Source organism: Carassius auratus, chromosome 3 (assembly GCF_003368295.1).
Source record: "Carassius auratus strain Wakin chromosome 3, ASM336829v1, whole genome shotgun sequence".
Taxonomy (NCBI): domain Eukaryota; kingdom Metazoa; phylum Chordata; class Actinopteri; order Cypriniformes; family Cyprinidae; genus Carassius; species Carassius auratus.
Window position 1 is genome coordinate 18,975,050 of NC_039245.1, and position 14,461 is coordinate 18,989,510.

A 14,461-nucleotide genomic window follows, 5' to 3' on the forward strand; every position below is an offset into this window, starting at 1 on the left:
TAGTGAAGTAACAATAATTTTACACGGTTCATTTGATTAAAAAATGTCAATATGGAGTCATCCTACCAAGTAAGTGTTGAGACATGTTTTGTTCTGTCACCATGGATACCTCCTCAGCTGGGTCACAAGGATTCAGGACTGAAAGATATTGGGGTAAAGTCTCCCTTAAATACTTTTGCAGTTTGGTGCATGTAAGTAAATCAGACATAACACTCTACCAGAAAGAAAAAGAACTACCGTACTGTTATGTTACTGCATCACTCCTTGATGCAATGGTCAGACTAAGTTTGTTTGGAAACATTACTTGCAAGGGGGCATAGGCATCCTGGAATGTGTGGGGAATGTAACAATCAAAAGCAGTGAAGTTATAGGCTATATTTACAGGTGATTTAACCAGAGAAGACATAGACCAACCTAGCCTGGCTCCACACACACCTATTCAGAATATACAGTAGGATACAGATGACGACCAACCTGTAGCTGAAGAACGCATACGCGTTTTTCCGCTTCTGCTCTTTCTTTTCAGCAGTGGACGACCTTCACAGTCTCTCTCAATCCACTGAAATTTACTCTCCCGGTTGGGGGGGGCACTTTTCTCATCTTGTTTTTCCTTGCACCAGAGAAAATCAACATTACATGTAAACACATCAGCAGTGGGTTTTCTCCCATTTTTACTCACTGTATGAATCCCATTCATTTGCAAATTGAGCTGTATAACTAAAGATACTCACTTTCATTTGAGCCAAAAGCAGGTCTGCATGGAACATAGCATCCTCTGCTGCACCAATGTCCTGCTCAGCCATCTTAATTGCAACTAAAGACAACTAAATTGCTGACGTTAAAAGTCTATTGGAAAATTAAGACATTTACTGAGTGACCAAAGAACACCATAAAAATATTAAATAAGTTATTTAATATATTAATATCGCAAATGACAATAGCCCTTATATAATTACATTTTAGTATATATTGTTGTCAACGCCTCTTATATTAATACTCCTCTCTTACCTGCTTAATGAAGTCCGAAGAGGAGGAAGTCCTCTTGTTCTGCCTTTATTTGGCGATACGCAATCTCGCATCGATTTTGCGCATTACCGCCACCTACTTGTAAGGAGAATGTCTAACGTTAGTTGCAAGCGGATCATTAACGTGCATTAACGGATATTTTCCCCGAATTTCCACAGCTGAAAAAAAACATGCAAATTTCACATTTGAGAGTATTACTCCAGTGACGTTATTTCAGTGTTTTGTTTTCTTTAAATTAAACTTTAGCAAATTACGGTGACGTCACGTGATGCGTTCGGGTATTTTTTTTTTCTGTCGTGTAGTTCTCACGTTTGGCAAGGGTATCCACTATTAATGTATTCTACCATACACAGCAAAAAATATATTTTGCTGGTTATGGTTAACATGGTTTAACGTCGATATGACACATTGTTTAGCTTTCACCTAAACGAGGAGCTGGGGGAAGCAAGAAAAATAGACGTTTTACTCATTACTTCAATAAAAATGTGACATTGAGACGTTTTTTCGGCATGGAACAAGGCAAATGAATGCTTTTCACCTTGAAAATATTGTTTATACATATTAAATAATTAAATAGAAAATTGCTCAGTGGTCTTCAATACAACAGAATGCCATTTTTCTCGATTTAATGAAAACTAAAATAGATCGTTATGGCAGAGCTTACAGCAATGGCGAGTAAAATAAGTGAACATCCGGGTATTTCTCCACGGGAACGTGTTAACGCAAACGTGTAAGATTCACGTCTGAGGTTGTTAAACTGTGACATCTACACGTTTTCCAAAGTGGACCAACGTGATTATTTCACGTCTTGTCGTGATACCGGGTTGTTACTGAAGGGTTTAATCAGCCATAATAATGAGGCCACACTTTAGGCAGGTGAGAGACACTTTAACACCTGAAACAGCGTGTGTCATGGGAGAAACAGGACGCTGTTATGTCCTTGTCACTATCAAAAGGAACGTTTAAAATTACAACAGCCAGTCACACTGTTGATACACAGTTTTACCTTGGTTTCTAGGTTAATACTCAAGCGTCTAAAAACAAAAATAGCATTGCTTTAGGAAAAAACTTTTTTTTATGAATTCAAAATTCGAATATATGTGCAAGCATTACATTTCTCATGTCATTTGTTTGCAGCAAATTGAGTCGTGGCTGCTAATTCCTCCCTGAAAGATTTTTGGGCAGAAGATAAGGTTTTATTGACCACCTCCTCAGAAAGGGACGGTTTCTATAAGGTTTGTGTTAGCGGCGGGTGTCTGTCTGCACACACTCAATACTTTAATCCCTTCTTTCTTGCCTTTGCTACAAAGTAAAAAAAAAAAAAAGCCACTGCTCTCTCCTTTTTTGGTAAGAAACGATTGCTTGGCTCATCCTCCAGGAAATATGGCCTAATAATCAATTAAATAAATAATTCAGATTCATATCTTTCTATTTCTAATGCATCTAGACTCTTGCTTAAGAAGTGCACTTCAACACACTTTTTAAAAGAGCACTTATTAAGGCAGTGATATAGTTGAAAAGAATACTTAGTCTGAACTTGAATTTTCAGGCACTACAATTTAATGAATATGTATTATCGTTTGAAATTATATGAAATGGAATTAGCTGAAACTTCATTCAGTATTTTTCACCCACTTAAGTAGGACATAAGGAATACATTTATATACAGTTATACTGTAATTATTTCTATTGTCTTTAAAATAGTTTTAAAGTGTACTGCTGAATGTACTGAAAGGATTTATAAACTAAAATATACATCAATGTAATTTTATAAAATAAAAATAAAAATAGCTGATTAGCTCTCATTTGGAAGAACTCATGATTGAAACTGTGCTTTTGTAAACTTGTGTGCAAAGCCTTCAGCAAAATCCAAATAAATGCTGTTTTGCACATCAGTGCTGCAGATATAAACCCTCACACTATCTCCTCAAGTTAATGATCAATTCTGCTACAAAGCAATTCTGGTAGTGCTTTTTGAATACTTCCAAAATTCAGATGTCCTCATCCTTACCAGATATTTGTCCTTACTAAAAAGAACAGTTCACAGTTAGAATTTAAATTCTGCCATTGTTTACTCACCCACTCATATGACTTCCTTTATTGTATGGAAGCATGAAAACGTCAGTCCCCATTCAAGCCAAATCAAGTCACATTTATATATAGCCGTGCCTTATACAACACAGATTGCTTCAAAGCAGCTTACATCAATTACTGTATGAAATATTTTATCTCAGATATAAGCAGCTCTACAGAACACAGATATTATTGATCTCAGTTTAGTTCATTGTTGTTTCAGTTCAGTTCAATAACTGTTATTGTTGCTTCAAGTTGATCATTTATGACCCAAATTAATCCAACTATAAAGCAGCTCTGCAGAAAGCAATAGTGTCATTATTCATCCCAAGACAGTTCAGTGCAGATTAAGTTCAGTTCAATAAGTGTTTTTATTTTCATTATTCTGTTTAAATTTTCTTCTCATTCAATATTGTCAGTGCAGTTAAATTGATAATATTACTGAATATTAATGGTCTTTATTGTCTTATTTCCTCTAAAAGCATGGAAATAATTAGTGATCAGTTCTATTTGTCCAAATATCTTCTTTTGTGTTACACAGAAGAAAGAAATTCATACAGGTTGGAACGGCATGAGGGTGAGAAAAAGATGACAGAATCTTTATTTTTGGGTCTAAGTGGGTGATGTTGGCCAAAATCAGCTAGGTCTATAATATTTGGAAGAAGCTATTTGTTAGCACTCTCATTCATTTTTGTGACATCCAAAGCGGCAAACTTTAATGAGCCTTCCAAAAAGAATATATACAGTACTGTGCAAAAGTCTTAGACCACTAGTATTTTCACCAACAAAATAGTTTTAAGTCAGTTATTTCTATCTTTTGCTATAGTGTGTCAGTAGTAAATATCAGTCTACATTTCCTAACATTATCTTTGCCATTAATTGTAATAATCCAGCGAGATTTATGTTTGCACAAGGAGTCTGACAGCAGCCAGGGCTCCACACAGAGATCTGATCTCACCATCATCATTCTGTCTGGAATAATATGAAGAAACAGAACAAACTGAGACAGACTCAATCCAGAAGAACTGTGGCAATGTCTCCAAGATGCTTCAAGAAACCTACCTGAAAAACAATGCGCAAGTGTACCTAGGACAAAAGCTTTTTTTAAAGCATAGTGTGCTCACACCAAATGTTGATTTTTTTTTTTTTTTTTTTATATTTTATTCTGATAACAGAGCTAACTAAGCCATGCTAACCAGCTAAATCTTTTCCCCTTCGCCAGAATAAGCTACAGTATTCCCATATTCAAGTATCTGGTCTGTGAAACAACACATTTTGTGCCTAATAGCCTATATCAGAACATTATGGCTCATCTTCACTGCAGTATAAGGCACATCTTCCCAGACTACAGAATCTGCCTAAAATCATTTGACATGTTAAACATTAGCACAGTTAATGTAAAAAAAAATAAATAAAAAAAAATAAATCCACACCATGTATAGAGGAGACATTTATTGTAAATATGTTTTGTGATTTGAACAGTACAACAGTGCTTAAACTTTCAACTTCCACATAGAAATGTTACATAGAATACATTGTTTAAAAAATGTACCCTAGTGTATTAAATGTGATCTGCGAGCTGCAAGATGTGCTCTGTTTCCCAGATGCTTCGTCTTGCATCACCAATGAAGTAGACACAGTATTATGACCAACTGAATACTATATTGACACATTTTCAAATAAACCTGGATCACAAAATAACCTTCAATAAAAGACACTCAGGTTTCATTATATAATTTGAGCTTGTGCAGGTATTAGTTTGGTGGGCAATCCCCAGTGTTTCGTCTATGAGATTTACAATATGGACCACTGAACTGGACAGATTTGGTCTCATCAGCAACTACTTTGTTACTACTTATGTATATCAAGTTATTGTGTAACTATTTTGGCCTTATGTGAAGAATATGATATGAAATATCATTTCATAAAAGAGTTTGATAGTATACCAGCATTATCAGAATATACAAATAAATCAATGAATTTCTTACTATTTGTCATAAGCATTTGAGGTATTACTTTTCAAAATGAGATTCTATAAAATCTGAGTGTTTAAAATGAACCAGTTAACAGATGCAAATACACAAACCAACATCAATATCAATTGCAGTGGGGTTATGTGGGTTTTCAACACATGAAATAAAGGGCAATATCATTTAGCACAGCTTTTTATAACATCTGCCAGAATGCATTCGCTCAGCATCTAAACTTCATGATCACAGCATTAAAGTCGTTCTGCTAATTTTCAGCCCTTTTGTGATGTAATGTACAGCTGACTGTTCAAGACTGAATCTGTTATGTGCTAGCTTGTCACGTCTCTAAATAATAACTAATACCTTGTGCTGATGTCAAAAGATAAAAACCTCTGTATGTTCTTTCTAAGCATTCATTCATTTCCAACCCTAATAATCCATGAAACTGAGTGAAAACATAAAAACGACACCTAGTGACTGTTAATGAACAGCAAGGCACAATGAGAGGTGGAAACAGAAATCAGTAATAAGACGACCCTCCTATGTAGCTTCAACATAACATGGGATTTCATACATTTCAACACATTGAGAGATGAATTCACTAAGCAGTTGCACCAATTTTTTTGTGAGTTATTTTGGCATCAAAAGCTTTATTCACTTACAAACCATAATCCAGGTTAACCATGTATTATATACATTGGTATAGTTCTGTTTTGTGTATTAGGTTACATAAGTGGTCCAGACTGTTTGCACCAATTGTGAATAGCAACAAAGATAATCTTTCTACATTAATGGTAAATAGAAGTGATATTTATACAGTAAATGTCTGAGCAAAGAGTTTAGGTGTGGTCACATTGGTGAAATTTCAGCTAACCTTTGCAGACAAAAAGGTACATTGTCTATTGTCAATAGTGTAGCGATTTATGAAGCACTGCTCATGTAGAAGTCACGTTTAAACCATCTTAAAGCAGGTTGTTGTTGAAATCACGTGACCACTTTGAACCCAAAGCAAAATCTGTGTTAGGAAAATCTCCTAAATTCTAAATTACTTCTAAATTACTTGAATTCACTTCAGAAATTCAATTGTAAATTTTGAACGATTGACTATTTGTACTCTACATAGTTTATATAAATATTAGCTTTAAATTATTAGATTTTCTGTGCAAACAGGCCTGATTTAATATGTACATTAAGATTCATTCACACTAAGTTTGATCATGTGAAAGATACAGACACTGAAATTCATATCAGCAACAGCAGGATATGTCACACTTAACATTTTCTGTTTTTAGTAAATAATAACATAATAATAATAATAATAATGCATTCAAAATGTGAAAATATACTGCCCAACACTTTCCTGCAACAATGCAAACCATGAGTCAAGAGATCATTCTGCAACATTTACATCTTCTATTGGTTTCGAATTTGTTTTGTTAAGCAGATTTATAAGTCAAAACTTAATTTTTCTCCAAATCAAAATCTGATATGCAAGACAATACTTTTTCTCATTTGTTTCACTGTTTGGTTTATGTGTAGGAATGGAAATGATTGAATCAAGAGTGGCCAAGCATGTGTAAGTATAGTGTGACTGCGTCTTAATGCATATCATAGATTACTTCATATTCACAAAATCATGCAGTATTTACTCTGCTGTATTCTATATTGCTCAAACAGTTTTTACCTTTGGTGCTAAAACAATGGTAATAAATTAATCAGGAGGTGCAATTCATTCTTAGTGAATTCTCTCCCAATTGTTAACGTCCCTAGGTTACGTATGTAACCCTAGTTCCTCGAGGGAACGAGACGCTGCGTCGATCGCATTTGGGGAACGCCTTTGGCAAGAACAACTCTGAATATCTTGTGCAATCAGTTCAATGGAAGAGCGTGACGTCACGGACGGGGTGACGTAGCGACCAGGAAGCTATAAAGGCACGTGCCACGCAGCTGGCTTCAGCTTCGAGTAGGGAAGCAAGCGCAGGCAGGGGTGCCGGGAGTATGGCTCGGCGACGCAGCGTCTCGTTCCCTCGAGGAACTAGGGTTACATACGTAACCTAGGGACGTTCCTCTTCGGGAACTCGAGCTGCGTCGATCGCATTTGGGGAACGATGTGCCAACGCTGCCAGACTACCAAACCCCTGCCTAGTGTGTATCCGTAGAGCACAGCTTAGGACGAGAGGACAGAAGAGCCAGGAGCGGCTCGCATATCGAGATTGTAAAATCTGGCAAATGTAGAGGGCGTGGACCACCCCGCAGCGTTGCAGATGTCCAAGAGGGACACACCTGCCAGGAAGGCCTTAGAGGCAGCCATACTCCGCGTAGAGTGAGCCTTGGCTCCCAAAGGAAGGGGAAGACCAGAGGACTCATATGACTCGTTGATAGCCTCGACTATCCAACGGCTAAGGGTCTGCTTAGAGGCAGGAGAACCCCTGTTAGTAGGACCGTAGCATACAAGCAATTGGTCAGATTTTCTCCACAGGGCAGCTCTGTGGACGTATGCGTCCAGTGCTCGCACTGGACACATACAATTTAGCTTCACCTGGTCTGGCTCCCGAAAGGGAGGAGGACAGAAGGCCTGCAGTACGACAGGTTGTGGTGTGACAGAGGGAACTTTAGGAATATAACCCGCTCGAGGGTAAAGAAATGCTTTGGCCATACCAGGGGCAAAGTCTAGATAATTAGGGGCCACCGAGAGGGCCTGGAGATCTCCAACTCTCTTTAGAGAAGTAATAGCCAATAATAGGGCAGTCTTAAGTGTCAGATGTCTGTCTGATATTTCTTGAATTGGCTCGAATGGAGCTTTGCAGAGAGCCTCTAACACCACAACCAGATCCCATGGGGGAATACGGGACCGTACTGGAGGTCTCAGCCTCAGTGCACCTCGGAGGAAACGTGTAACTAGGGGGTGTCTACCCAGTGACTGGTCACTGAAAGGGACGTGGTAAGCAGCTATGGCCGCCACGTACACCTTTAAGGTGGAGTGGGTCAACCCCGCAGAGAGCCTAGCTTGTAAAAACTCCAGAACTGTACCAACTGGGCAGTTAACAGGGTCAAGGTGGCGATCTCTGCACCATGAAGTGAAGAGTTTCCACTTCAGGGCGTACAGTTTCCTCGTAGAGGGAGCTCTGGATTGGAGTAGGGTCTCAACAACCTCGGTTGAGAGACCAGCTGCTAACAGATGTGCCCCCTCAGGGGCCACACCCACAGCTTCCACAACTCCGGGCGAGGGTGAATTATTTTGCCCTGCGCCTGAGAGAGTAGATCTGTCCTGATCGGAATCTGCCATGGAGAGCCGTCGAGGAGAGAAATCAGATCTGCGAACCATACTCGGCCCGGCCAGAACGGGGCTACTAACAACAGACGGACCCCGTCCCGGCGTACTCTCGCCAGAACTCCCGGGAGCAGAGCGATGGGGGGAAAGGCATACAGACGAAGCCTCGGCCAAGTCTGTGCCATGGCATCTAGTCCCAGTGGAGCTGGGTGAACTAGAGAGAACCAGAGGGGACATTGCGATGTCTCTCGAGTCGCGAAGAGGTCCACCTGAGCTTTGCCAAATATCTGCCATATCTGCTTCACCACCTCGGGATGAAGCATCCATTCCCCGGGCCTTGGCCCCTGTCTCGACAGCATGTCTGCTCCCACATTCAATCGCCCAGGAATATACACTGCTCTTAACGAGAGGAGTTTGCCCTGGGACCACAGGAGGATCTGGTACACCAGCTTGTACAAGGGGCGTGAACGCAGACCCCCCTGGTGATTGATATAAGAGACTACCGCTGTGTTGTCGGTGCGCACTAACACATGACAGCCTCTCAGGTCTGGGAGGAAATATTTTAAAGCTCGATACACTGCTAGCATTTCTAGACAATTGATGTGCCATGTCAGATGGCGACCGCTCCACAGACCGCGGGCAGGGTGGCTACTCATGACCGCACCCCAACCGGTGAGGGACGCATCTGTCGCTAGCGTTACACGGCGACCAAGAGCTCCCAGCACCGGGCCCTGATTCAAGAACCAAGGTTTCTTCCATATGTCTAAGGCACGAAGGCATCGCCGCGTGACCTGAATAGTTCGGAAAGGATTTCCCCTCGGGGAAAACCCCTTGGTCTTGAGCCACCACTGAAGGGGCCTCATGCGCAGGAGACCAAAAGGTATCACGTTGGACGCAGCTGCCATGAGCCCTAACAGTCTCTGAAACTGCTTCACAGTGAGTGACTGGCCTTCTCTGACTCTCTTGACTGATGTGAGGATCGACTCGATCCGAGCAGGAGACATACGTGCCTGCATCGTGGTCGAATCCCATACTACGCCTAGATAGGTGGTTCTCTGAACTGGAGAAAGTACACTCTTCTTGGCATTCAGTCTCAAACCCAGCTCCCCCATGTGTGCGAGAACGACATCTCGATGTCGAACCGCCATCTGCTCTGATTGAGCTAGGATCAACCAATCGTCGATATAATTCAGAATGCGGATGCCCTGCATACGGAGGGGTACCAGAGCCGCATCTACACACTTCGTGAATGTGCGGGGTGAGAGTGCAAGGCCGAATGGAAGTACTCGATATTGATAAGCTTTGCCCCCGAAAGCGAACCTCAGAAACTTCCTGTGTTGTGGAAGGATGGATATGTGGAAGTATGCGTCTTTGAGATCTATCGTGACAAACCAGTCCTCGGATCTGATTTGAGCTACAACCTGTTTGACAGTAAGCATTTTGAACTTCAGTGACATAACTGAGAGGTTTAACTGACGTAGGTCTAAGATCGGACGCAACCCCCCATCCTTCTTTGGAACTATGAAATACCGGCTGTAGAACCCGGATTCCCTGTCTAGAGGAGGGACCACCTCGATGGCCTCCTTCCTTAATAGGGTATTCACTTCTTGTTCCATAACCAGAGCCTGCTGGGGGCCGACGACTGTCGGTGTAACCCCATTGAATTTCGGCGGTGGACGGCCGAATTGAATAGCGTAGCCTCTTTCTACTGTGTGCAGGACCCATTGAGAAACATTTGGCAGAAGTCTCCACGCTGCTCGAAAATGTACTAAGGGAATCAGTCTCTCGAGACTTCCCAGCTCCGCTACGCTCACGGGCGGAAATAACTGGGAGGGACGCTCGCGGGAGACCGCTGCGCCCTGAAACACTGGCAGGGTTGGCAGAGGCGGGCACCGTATACTGAGGTGGGAACCGCTCTGACCCCGTAGGGGCTACCCTCGAGGTCACTGGTAGCATGGCGTCAGGACCTCTTTGTCGAGGACTTCCTAGCTTCGATAATAGTACGAAGGTCTGATTTTAATCTAGGAGCCCCCCACTCAGAGCCCGGCGTGGGGGAGCACGAGTGGCGACGCTCTGCTTTTGAGCCTCGCGGTATGAGGAGCCTGCTAGTGGCGTGGGTATCTCCCGTCCAGATAACCCACAAGAGCGACGAGGGAGGAAACTCTGGAACGCCGCCGCCTGTTTACGGGCCTCCTGGAACCTGTCGACGACAGTATTGACTGTGTCGCCGAACAGGCCCGAGGCTTGGAGCGGGGCGTCCAGGAGGCAGAACCTGTCACGGTCTTTAATTTGGGACAGGTTCAGCCATAAATGCCTCTCCGCGGCCACCAAGGCTCCATAGACCGCCCAATTGCGCGAGCGGTCTCTTTGGTGGCGCGGAGGGAGAGATCAGCGGTCCGTCTAAGCTCTGCAATATCGTCGGACTTGATCCCCTCTCCCTCGTCTACATCTCTCAACAGGTCGGCCTGATATGCTTGAAGGACGGCCATGGTGTGAAGGCACGCCCCTGCCTGACCTGCTGCCACATAGCCCTTGCCCACTAACCCTGATGTCGTTCTTAAAGCTTTAGTAGGCAAGGCCGGAGCCTTCAGAGACGACGCCGAACCGGGTGACAGATAGCCCGCAAGCGTCTGTTCAACCCGTGGCATCGCTCTGTAACCACGCTCATCGAGCCCTGTCATATTCCCATAATACTGCGAATCAGGGCCGAAAAGACGGGTGGAATATGGATGTTTCCACGACCTCGCTATCTCATCATGGAGGTCGGGAAAAAAGGGAAGGCTCCGGGCTGGAGGTGGTTGTCTGGGCCTGAGATACCGCTCATCTAATTTACTTCTCTGCGGTTCATGTGATTTTTGTGGGGGCCAGTCTATTTTTAACTTCTCGACTGCGCGAGTAACCACCTCCAGCAGCTCCTCATACTGGGGCGAAAGGGGTGGCGAATCCCTGCCAACTGTCTCCACATCCACCTCATCAGACGAAGAGAGGTGGAGTGTCGACCCCTCGCCCTGGGCGGAAGAAACCGACGAGCGTGCTTCCGATCCCAGGGTTTGGGCGCCAGATCTAGCAGATGAGGAAGGAGATAAGGACGTGCCCGTCTCCATTCCCTCTGCCAGATCCACCTGCGAACCCCACGAGTGCAGCAGCCGCTCTGCCTCAGCAGAAGCGGGGCCAGAGCCGCGGGGAACGCTGGCGAAGGCTCCCTCCTCGAAGAGAGCCCTCCGGGATCGAAGCGTCCGCATTGGCAATCGTTCACAATGCGGACAGTCGGCTCCCTCGAGAGCCGACTCAGCGTGCTTCGACCCCAGGCAAACCACGCATAAATCATGTGTGTCCCCAGCCGTGATGTAGCGCTGGCATGGAGGAACACACAGTTTATAGCGCGATTTGGTTTCGCCCTTCAAATGTCTCGTCTTAGCTTTAGACTTAGGCATCGTAGTCTAATGATACTGGACAGACAACAGTAAATAAGACTTACAAGACAGACTTATGAACATGCACACACAGAGCGCTTGCTGAAAGACGCGAAGCTGAAGCCAGCTGCGTGGCACGTGCCTTTATAGCTTCCTGGTCGCTACGTCACCCCGTCCGTGACGTCACGCTCTTCCATTGAACTGATTGCACACGATATTCAGAGTTGTTCTTGCCAAAGGCGTTCCCCAAATGCGATCGACGCAGCTCGAGTTCCCGAAGAGGAACCCAGATTATTTCCCACATGCCTGATTTCTATATCACAATGACGATTTCATGTTATATTATGCAGTCAGACTAAAGCCCTGGAATCCAGATGTGCAGGTCTTTTTAGCTGCATGGCGAATCTTGACATTATCTGTGCTAATCCATTTCTGCAGTGTTTGGAGATTTCAGAGGGAAAGGTATTCACTATGAGATTTAATTCCAAGAAAAGTGCCCCCCGGAGAGTGATCCTGTAGTGCGCTCTGAGTCATGAGGTGACCTGCAGTGAGACACTCAGGTTTAATAGATGTTGAGTGGACTCAGTGACTGACAGACCAGTAGCCAGAATGTCAGGCTTAAGTACTGGTTTGTTGCAGGCTGTTTGGTAGTGACGCACAAAGACATTATTCAATGGCATGAAGAAGACAAGCAGTTAAACTGGAGGCAGAGCTTGTATTATTATTTTTTTGAGTGAATTCTTAGGACAACTGAGGCCAAAATTAGACACAATACTGATATAGCTATGTTAATAAATCTTGACAGAGATTTTTATTTATGATCATATATAATCAATCCTAAATTTACATGCAACATAATTTGGATTCCAACTGGTCTAAAGATCTTGAAATGTTTTATTTATATGCGGCTTGGCTGGTCACACTACATTTATGGAATTATTTAAATTTAATTTAACTTACAAAAGACGGCTTTTGTAGCTGTCTTGCTGCTCTAATATTTGTTCAATTGGCTTAGAGGGTGATCAATTATTCTTGTTGGGCTTTAAAACATTTCAGTGTGCATTAGAAGACATACCACACCTAAAATGTTACTAGCTTGACAGATATCATTTAAATAGCTGTCCTGAGAAGCTGTCGCAGTCTCTGTGGCAGCCTTTCACTCTAAGAAAAATCTGTTCAAATACAGCCCAATGTGCTCTGTATTGATTTTATTTTTTTTTAAAATTCACAGGTGTTTCAACCGTATTTTGAAACACCTGGATTTTACGGTAGAAAGTAATGTCCATACATTTTTTAATTAAGTAGATGGGTTTGTTTTCTTCATCAGAACAGATTTAGAGAAATTTTGCATTACATTATTTGCTCACCAATGGATCCTCTGCAGTGAATGGGTGCCGTCAGACCGAGAGACAAAACAGCTTATAAAAACATCACAATAATCCACATGTAAGAAACAATACTCCAGACAATCATTTACCGTCTTATAAAGTGAAAGGAAAAGCAAAGCAAGTTTATTTACATAGCACATTTCATACACAAGGGTCACTCAAAGTACTTTACAAATGAGTTTTAAGTCTTGATTTAAATGTGGCTAATGTTTTAGCACATCTGATCTCTTCTGAAAGCTGATTCCAACTGCGGGTGGCAAAATAGCTAAAGGCGGACTCCCCTTGTTTTGTGTGAACCCTTGGTATTTCTAACTGACTTGATCCTAATGATCTGAGTGCTCTGTTAGGTTTATATTCAGCAAGCATATCTGTAATGGTCCTTTATAGGTCCTAGGCCATTGAGTGATTTATAAATGAGTAAAAGTACTTTAAAATCAATCCTTAATATAACTAGAAGCCAGTGTAGGGCCCGAGGACTGGTGTGATATGCTCAGATTTTCTGGTTCTAGTCAGAATTCTGGCAGCAGTGTTCTGGATGAGCTGCAGCTGTCTAATAAAAGCATAAACAAATCCATCATTAAACCATTTTAACTGTACTCTGTCGCTTTAGGCTACAGTTTGAGTCTATAAACCATAATAAGGCTTCCTTCAGTGAAAAAGTCCATCCTCTTTTGTCCTCTCATATCAAAATCTTATGAACACTTATAAATAGTGCTTGATCAGAGCATATTTCTCTCCTGATTACAAACACAAACACTGTAGTCGTGTGAGTTACTTGTGTGACTGTTTTGTCTCTCATTCTGATGGCACCCATTCACTGCAGGGAATCCATTGGTGAGCAAGTGATGTACTGCTAAACATCTCCAAATCTCTTAAGATGGAGAACAAACTCATCTACTCTACATCTCGGATGACCTGGGCTGAGAACATTTTCAGCAAAATTTCATTTTTGATTGGACTATTCCTTCACCTTAAAGTTAAAGTGAGCAATTTCTGTGCCACTAGCAGCAGGTCAGTCAGTTTGACCTCTAATGGTCAAATATCACTGCACAGTTTTGTAGGTCAAAGTTCACCAAACTTAAAAACAGCAGAATACAAACACAAATTCTAGTGCGACCACCCCTTAAGTTTACGATACTAAAACTGAGAATGGGTTTCCTACTTGTGTAATAAGTGTGTGTGTGAGTGTGACACTGCAGAAATCTGCACTACTAGATAAGTAAATGTCTTTTTATTTTCACTATGAATTAGCCTGCTAATTTGCCATCTCGATTTAGGCGAGTAAATGATGTAGGTCATTTTAAGTGTACTTGTTTCACA